At 44.7% G+C, this 7,457-nt stretch overlaps 1 pseudogene; it reads right to left on the bottom strand.

The window, feature by feature from the left end:
• Positions 1-5,088: 5,088 nt before the first annotated feature.
• LOC125366916 lies at positions 5,089-5,697 on the bottom strand (annotated as a pseudogene).
• Positions 5,698-7,457: the final 1,760 nt, after the last annotated feature.

The following is a 7,457-nucleotide window of genomic DNA, read 5'->3' as shown; positions in this document are numbered from 1 at the left end:
TCCCAGCCCCATTAAACTAGGTAAGTAGATGTGTAAATAATACAGTCAAGTATAACAAAGCAGTTAGTAAGGACCAGACTGTAAATGAAAACCTCCTGTACTTATCACTACAGATGACTTCAAGCAAGTTAGTAACCTGCAGTCTCTGCCCCATTTCCCCATAGGGCTACAGTGACAATTAAATGCACCAGTATGTGGGAAGTGCTTGTAACAGTGCCTGACAACATACTTTCAAGTCATCTGAGTAATAATCATTATTTTTATGAGAAATAGCATCCCAGTTCAAACAAAACATTACAAATCCTGATAATGCTAAAATTTCAATTTGCTTTACCAATGAACTCAAACATTTAAAACAGTCGAACTCTTACTAAGCCACCATGGTGCTTATCCTATATTGACCACATTCAAAACCCAAGTTTTCTCCAACTCTGAGTCATCTTTAATTTCTCTCCTGACTCATCACACAGCAAGGTGGACAGTCTGGAACATAATGGGATTACCAAAAAGCATTTCTTAAATACGTGGATTTACAGCTTACCAAGTAGAACATGTTCTATGCAATACTCAATAAATACACTGAATAATCATGCCCTACATTGTGTTTCTGTGAAAGGGCGTTCTACACAGTAAATGCTCTTTTATCCTCTCTTTTGCTATTCAAGTTTAAATTATGGAGTAGACAGCCCATCTTGACAGAAAAATGTATCGTTTAAATAATATAAAAATTCACATTTTTAAACTGATAGCCAAAAATAATTTTATACAAGAAAACTATAGATTACAGGGTAGAAGATCAGAAAGCAATCTCTTAGCCTACACATTTGACCTGAATTTCTATTCAACTCCACACTCACTGTTTCCTTCACTTAGATGTTTACATTATTTAAGATAATTCTGATAAGAAGTGAAGGGGGGAAAAAAATCTAAGAAAATATACTAAACAATGGAAGGCAAGTTAATTCTCTAAAAAGCCCCACAGATGTACACTTATACAAAAGACAAGAATATTTAAAATACTGCCCTATCATTTTCTTCCTATGCAATCTTTGTAAGGTGACAAATAATTGCACATGTCTGGATTTTGAGGCAATTACTCTATATACCTTCATTTCCTCCTCTGGAAACAGAGTTAAAAGAATAATCATCCAAGGGCTTGTGGCTCATACATATAATCCTAGCCATTTAGGAGGCTGGAGGATTGCAGTTCTAAGTCAGCTCATGCAGGAAAGTCTATAAGAGTCTTATCTACTAACTGCCCAAACGACTTAGTCTTATCCACTAAATTACCCAAAAAGCCAAAAGTGGAGCTGTGATTCAAGTGATAGAGCACTAGCGACAGCACCTAAGCCCTTAGTTCAAGGCTCATGACTTACACACAAAAAATAACCACTATATGAGACTGATATGATGAGACTGGTATTCTGAATACTACAGCACCACTCTACAAATGTAAGCTTTCAATGCAGGTTTACTTTTTAGACTTAAACCAAAACTTTAGTGTAACCATTACCTATGGAAAGCTTCTATACTCTCTGGAACTACCTCTATTACCTCATTCATGTAAATCTACACCATGGCAGTAACTTCACAGACACTGTAAGAATGCATTCACAATTGTCTGGGAAGTTGTCTTCAACATCTCTGTGAATTAGGTATCCTGTTCAGAGACTAAGCTAAACTATATTCCCTGTGTTTGCCATATTTCCTCATTTTACTTGAGAGTATTTTGTGGGCAGTGCTTGTTTTCTACTTATTTCTGTATCCTCAGATTGCAGCCAAATAGTTCTTAACCCGGATTCACATTAGAATTACATGGGGAACTTACAAAAACATTAATGCCTGGGATCCATCCCAGACTCATTAAATCATAAGGGAGTGGGAGTGGAGGGCAGAGAGGGCAAGGAATCAGTATGGGGAGCATTGATTTTAAGATCAGCACATGGTTTCATTGTGGTGACAAAGTTAGCCACTGCACTGTGACATTTAAAGTACTGTATTTGTATGTAGATTTATGTGTAAATACATAGGCACATACATACATGACTCAAGCCAAGACTCTCATCCTCAGTAGTCTGTCCTAGCATAAGTTTTCCCTATGCACACACAGTAGTCTAATAATCAATTATATGCTTCATTACCATGCTTTTAAAATTGTTACACAGCACTTTATCCTTCTTTCCAGATTATAGCTCATTGAGAATACACACTGACTTATTTTTCTTGTTTTCTACAGTTTGCATAGTACAGTGCCTAAAATACAGGTCAGTATACATTTGTCTGATCTAACAAACATACACAAAACTTAGTAGTAGGAAGTATGTTGTCACACACAAATTATCTACTTCAGATTAAAAGGTAAAATATAATAAAAACAGACAAAGTAAAAATTGAGGAAAAAGCTTTTTTTTAACTTAATAAATGAGAACAAGTAAAGTTTTCTCATTGAAGGGCATCTGGGTGTTTGAGCTTACACAATCATCACAGACAAAACCCACCCTACTACCTACCTCTCCATCAGTCAGTTTCAGCTTTTAACCTGCTTTCTTTAGTAAAACTATCTGCTACTTGATTTGGTATCTTTAGCTTCCATTAACAATATTACCTTTACAATGATACTATAAAGCACTCTGTCACTAATAAATAGGAGTTAGTGAAAGCCACAATGAATGTTTCATGCATATGTTTAATATGTACTTCCTGAAAGAACAGTACTTAACTACCAAAATAGGTCCTCTGCATACTAACAATATGGTAGTATAATATAAACTTGATTGAAAATATTGTATGGAAGTCAGAAGAGTCTTATTCAACATCAGATGAAATACATCTACTTTTAGCTACTGACAGACTGTTGGGTTTCATCCTTTTACATATTTTTAATATCTGGAAGGTTTATAAAATATAGTGACTTTTTAAAACCAGAATGCAAAACTATATTTATTACACAACAAACCCATTCTCACTGTTGAAAACTAGAAGAAATAATGTGTAATTCTAAAAGAACAACCATCTATAGATATAGGAAAGGACTAGCTTCTATGTTTTGCAGTAAAAGCCTGAAAAACCTGGAAAGAAGGCATTCAAGAAGTATGACTGCTAATAAGATACTATGGTAAAATATTACTTTGCTTTGTTTGTTCCTACTGCTTGAAACAGAGAGCCATAGTTTCCACTGAGAGAAAGCAGTCCTCAATTCCCTAGTCAATAAAAAAGTTTCAAATTTCACAGACAAGAAAAAAAAATGGTACCCTGGGTTGTTTGTTTTTAAGGAAGATTAAATTTAGGAGTTGCCAACACCCAAATGAAAAACATTCCAGAGCATTAGGCTCAATTGTAGTGGGGAGTCATCTACATTCTCAGCACTAGTTTCCCTCAGAGAAGGGAGTAAACAAAGGATGATTCTTCAGATCTTCCAAAATATACCCTACTGATTTCCCTTAGTGAACATCACCCTTGGTTTTTTTTAAGTACTTAAAAATATAATTTTAGCACAGGCAGCCAGACAGAAAGTGAAGCTTAACATCTGCCAAGATATTTCCCAAAATAAGACCCCTGTCAGATGAACAATGAGAAAAGATTAAAAATGACAAATTCTTTTATTTGGCCCATAAGCTACTTTTAAAGTTGAGGAATGTAGCTTTTCCAAGTCTTGTATTCAATTTCCCTTTAATCTTCATATTTTTATGTTTAAAAAGTGGAAATTTGATTACCACTCTTATAAATTCCTTTGAAAGCAATTTAATGAATAGCAGATATTTTGTACAAGTAGCAAACCACAGAGTGCAGTTCTTCTGGCTGATAAAAATCTTTAAAAACATTCACGTGAAAGTTCACTCTACAGAGACATGGGTATGGAAATCATACTAGTACTTAAAAGTAAGATGTATTATTGCAAATACTTTCACTTAAATCACAAAGTTAATTTTTAATAAATCACAAAGTTATGTTTTCCTCAAAACATAACTTGAGTCCAGTATGGCCTTGAACTCATGACCCTCCTGTCTCAGCCTGTCAAAGGACTGGGATAACAGGCCTATGACATCACACCAGGTCCCTCCAAAGCTAGGGAATCAAACTTAGGACTTTGTGCATGCTTGGCAAGCACTCCACCACTGGAGTTACTAAAAAAATTTTAATAATCATTTAGTGGGTAACAAAGTTGAGTAAATTAGCCAGGAAAAAAGAGGGGGAAATGTGAAATAAAAATTTTAAAAAACTACTCAGGAAAAGTTGTGGCTACTTAAATGAAACAAGGTAGTTAAACCACTTTCCAAACACAGGAACTATAAAGTTACCTAAACTTGTCTGGGATTGTTCTGTTTTGATTCAAGTTGATTATGTAAATTACACACTACATACCCCATTGTGTGTGTGTGTGTGTGTGTGTGTGTGTGTGTGTGTGTGTGTCTAACGGGATGCTGGCAGCTGCCTGAAGGAATGTTTTTAGACTCATCAAAAATTCCAATAATATACAAAAAGCACACCTATCACAAATGTTTCCCCGATACTTAAATACAAGATGACATCTGTAAGTGTATGAATTGTTTCAGCATCCCTACTGCCCTAAATATCACTCAAGGGGGGAAAAAAGTCTGTTGGAGAGCACTATTTATCAAGAGTTGATTTATATAGGATCTGGTGCAGATGGGATATACTCATCTCGGGTTCCTTACGGATAAGGCTGCCTTGATATTCCTAAGACCATATTTTCTTTACAGGTGCTTGTAAACACTGGTGAGAGGGAAGAGATAAACAATCTGGTAACTTGACATGGACACGTGGGAAACTCCATTATCACAGCCATGAACCAATTTTCCGAACTGATCGAACATAAACAGATATATCCAGAGGCAAGTACTGGAATCACAAGGTGTCTTTTTCCAGCATTCTAAAGCAGTCTTTTCTCCCTTTCTAGAGCTGAGAGAACTTAGGAAAACTGGAAAGAAATAAAAAGCACGTGTTGTCCTTGGGGTTTGGGGAACTTCCCAGGAAGCATTAGCCCGAAGCAAAACTCCAACAACTCCTTGCCTGCCTGACTTGACTCGGAGCAAGGAGAGGCAGAAAGAGCAAGCAAAAGAGAGGGAACTAGCACGGTTGTTGGAAGACACAGCAGGCAGCCGGCCCGGCCAAGCACCCGCCGAGCCCCAGCCCAGGTCCTGGCCCCGCCCCGCTCACCTCCGCAGCTGGGATGTTGACCACGCCGGTGGAGCGCCGCTTCCCCCGCAGCTTCCTCTTCTCGATCTGCCCCTTGCCTTTCCTGACACTGGGGCCCGAGCTCCTACCCTTCTCCGGGGCGCCGTCCGGGTCTTCCTCTTCGCCCCGGGATGTCATGATCCCCGTGGAGGCTGCTGCAGCGGCAAGGGGATTTGTCCTCGGGTCTCCGCGGGCCCGGAGGACCGGCCCGGGCCAAGGCGGCGGAGGAGGCGACCTCGCAGTTCACGCCCCCGGGGCCGGGGAGAACAGGGGCGGCCGAACCACCTGGGAGATTGTTGTTGAGTTCGTCGCTGGCCGCCCCGGCATCGCCGAGGTACCCTGCGCCCCGATGGAGGACTTCCCGGCAGGGTCGCTGCTGCCCCCGGTCGGGGTGGCTGAGCACGAGGGGTTCTGCTTGGCGCACATCTTCTCGCGCTTCGCCTTCCATTCCTCCAGGAAGTCTGTGGTGCTGCCGCCCGTCTGGTAGCCACCGGTGGCCATATTCGCAGAGGGACCGGCCGGGTCCTCACCTCGGGGCCCCCCACCGGGCTGCGACCGCGGCTCCGCCGCCTCCTACTCGCAGCCGAGGAGATGCGAAGGGAGCGACCCCCGGCGTGCCGGGTGGCCCCGGATTCCTCCGGAAGCTGGCGGGTGTGGGGGTTGGGGAGGGAAACACAAAAGGGGGCGGGAGGAGAAGCGTCAGATCCCCGCGGGTCTGCCTGGGCCGCGCCCCCCGAGCTCCCCCTCCGCGCGCGCCCAAGGGTCCCACCGCCGGCCCGCAGCCGCCGCGTCGCCCACCCGGCAGTCTAACCGCGCTCTTACACCAAGGGCCCCAACGGTCGCCGCCCCTCCAGGGGAGGGGAGAGGCGCAGACCCTACCTCCGGGGCCCGCCCCGCCCCACCAGGGTCCGCACCGCGGCGGCCGGGGAGGGGAATCCCGGCTAGACCCGCCACCTGTCGACGCGTCCCGCTCCGAGGTCCCGGTCCCGTGGGGAAGCACGGAGCTTCGCCACCCACCTTTCACCGAGGCGGCTGGGACGAGCGGCTGCCCGGCTGAGAGGACCCGGACGCGGGGCGCGGGTCGAGCGCAGTCCCCTTACCTCTCAGAAGTTCGCGTGGAACCGGGCGCGGGACTGGGAGGGAACGCACAGGTGAACCGATGGGTCTACGGGCGCGCGCAGCAGGAGGGGAGTTGTGAGGAGAGAGGGAGCTGGAACGAGGGTCGGCTGCGACGAAGCTCGGCGGAAACACCCAAAGCGGCCCGCGAGCTAGGGGCCGTGGGAGGGCAGGGCATAGTCGCCGACGCCCCGCCCCGGGCCCCGCCCACCTCGCGCTCAGGTGCGCGGCGCGGCGTCCGGCCCGCCCCTCCCTGTGACCCTTCCTCCGGTGGCCCGCGGTCCGACTGCGCATTCCTGGGCCAGCAGCCTCCTGGCGTCTGGTGGTGCGGCGTCTAGGATTCCACGCCTCTGTCTCTTGGAGCTTTTCTTCTCCCCCTCGTTCGTCTCCCACCGCTCTTCCTTTTAAGTACAAGATCACGTGATTCCTGGGAAAGTTTCGACTGTGGAAGGAAAGTGCGATCAGCTTGGGATGATGATTCAGGACCTGGCTCCTCGGGATGGGAAAATACACGGGCGGTCGTTTTCCTTGTCTCTGCCCCACTCCTCCCTTCTCAGACCTGCTAGACTTGGTAGACAGTATTGCAGAATTGATCCAGAACCTGGTACCCTCCTGATCAATAGAGTGCCCTGGGTGGTATTGATCAGGATGCGTTGTACTTATAAACTGAATGTTGATTGGTAACCCTTTTGCACAACTACTTAAAGTATCCATATGAGAGGGGAGAGGGGGCAGAGGCAGGCTGAGAGACAGAAGAAAACTAGTGTCCAGGAGAAAGGAGTTAGCTAAAAGGTTAAAACTGTCAGTGAATTATCAAAAATTTACTTTTACCTTAGGCTTTCAGGCTTGTCAAAACTCCTGGCAATGTATTGTATTGCCTATCCTGGTCTCACTTGATGTATAACTCTCTTAACCTTATATCTACATCACCTCTTTACCAATAGTGGATTTAGCAGCAAAACTCCTTGCCAAAGAACTAAAGCCGCACGGATCTTGATTTGAGATGAGCTGGGGCAGGGCAGTGTGTGTGTGTGTGTGTGTGTGTGTGTGTGTGTGTGTGTGTAATGTTCATAATCTGTGTTTCTCCATCCTCCTTGAGCCACAGGGTAAAGCTTTGATGAAAGTCACCTAAGGCCTCTGGATTG

This window comes from Perognathus longimembris, chromosome 18 (assembly GCF_023159225.1).
Source record: "Perognathus longimembris pacificus isolate PPM17 chromosome 18, ASM2315922v1, whole genome shotgun sequence".
NCBI classification, from domain to species: Eukaryota; Metazoa; Chordata; class Mammalia; order Rodentia; family Heteromyidae; genus Perognathus; species Perognathus longimembris.
This window is presented reverse-complemented; position numbering and strand designations above follow the sequence as displayed.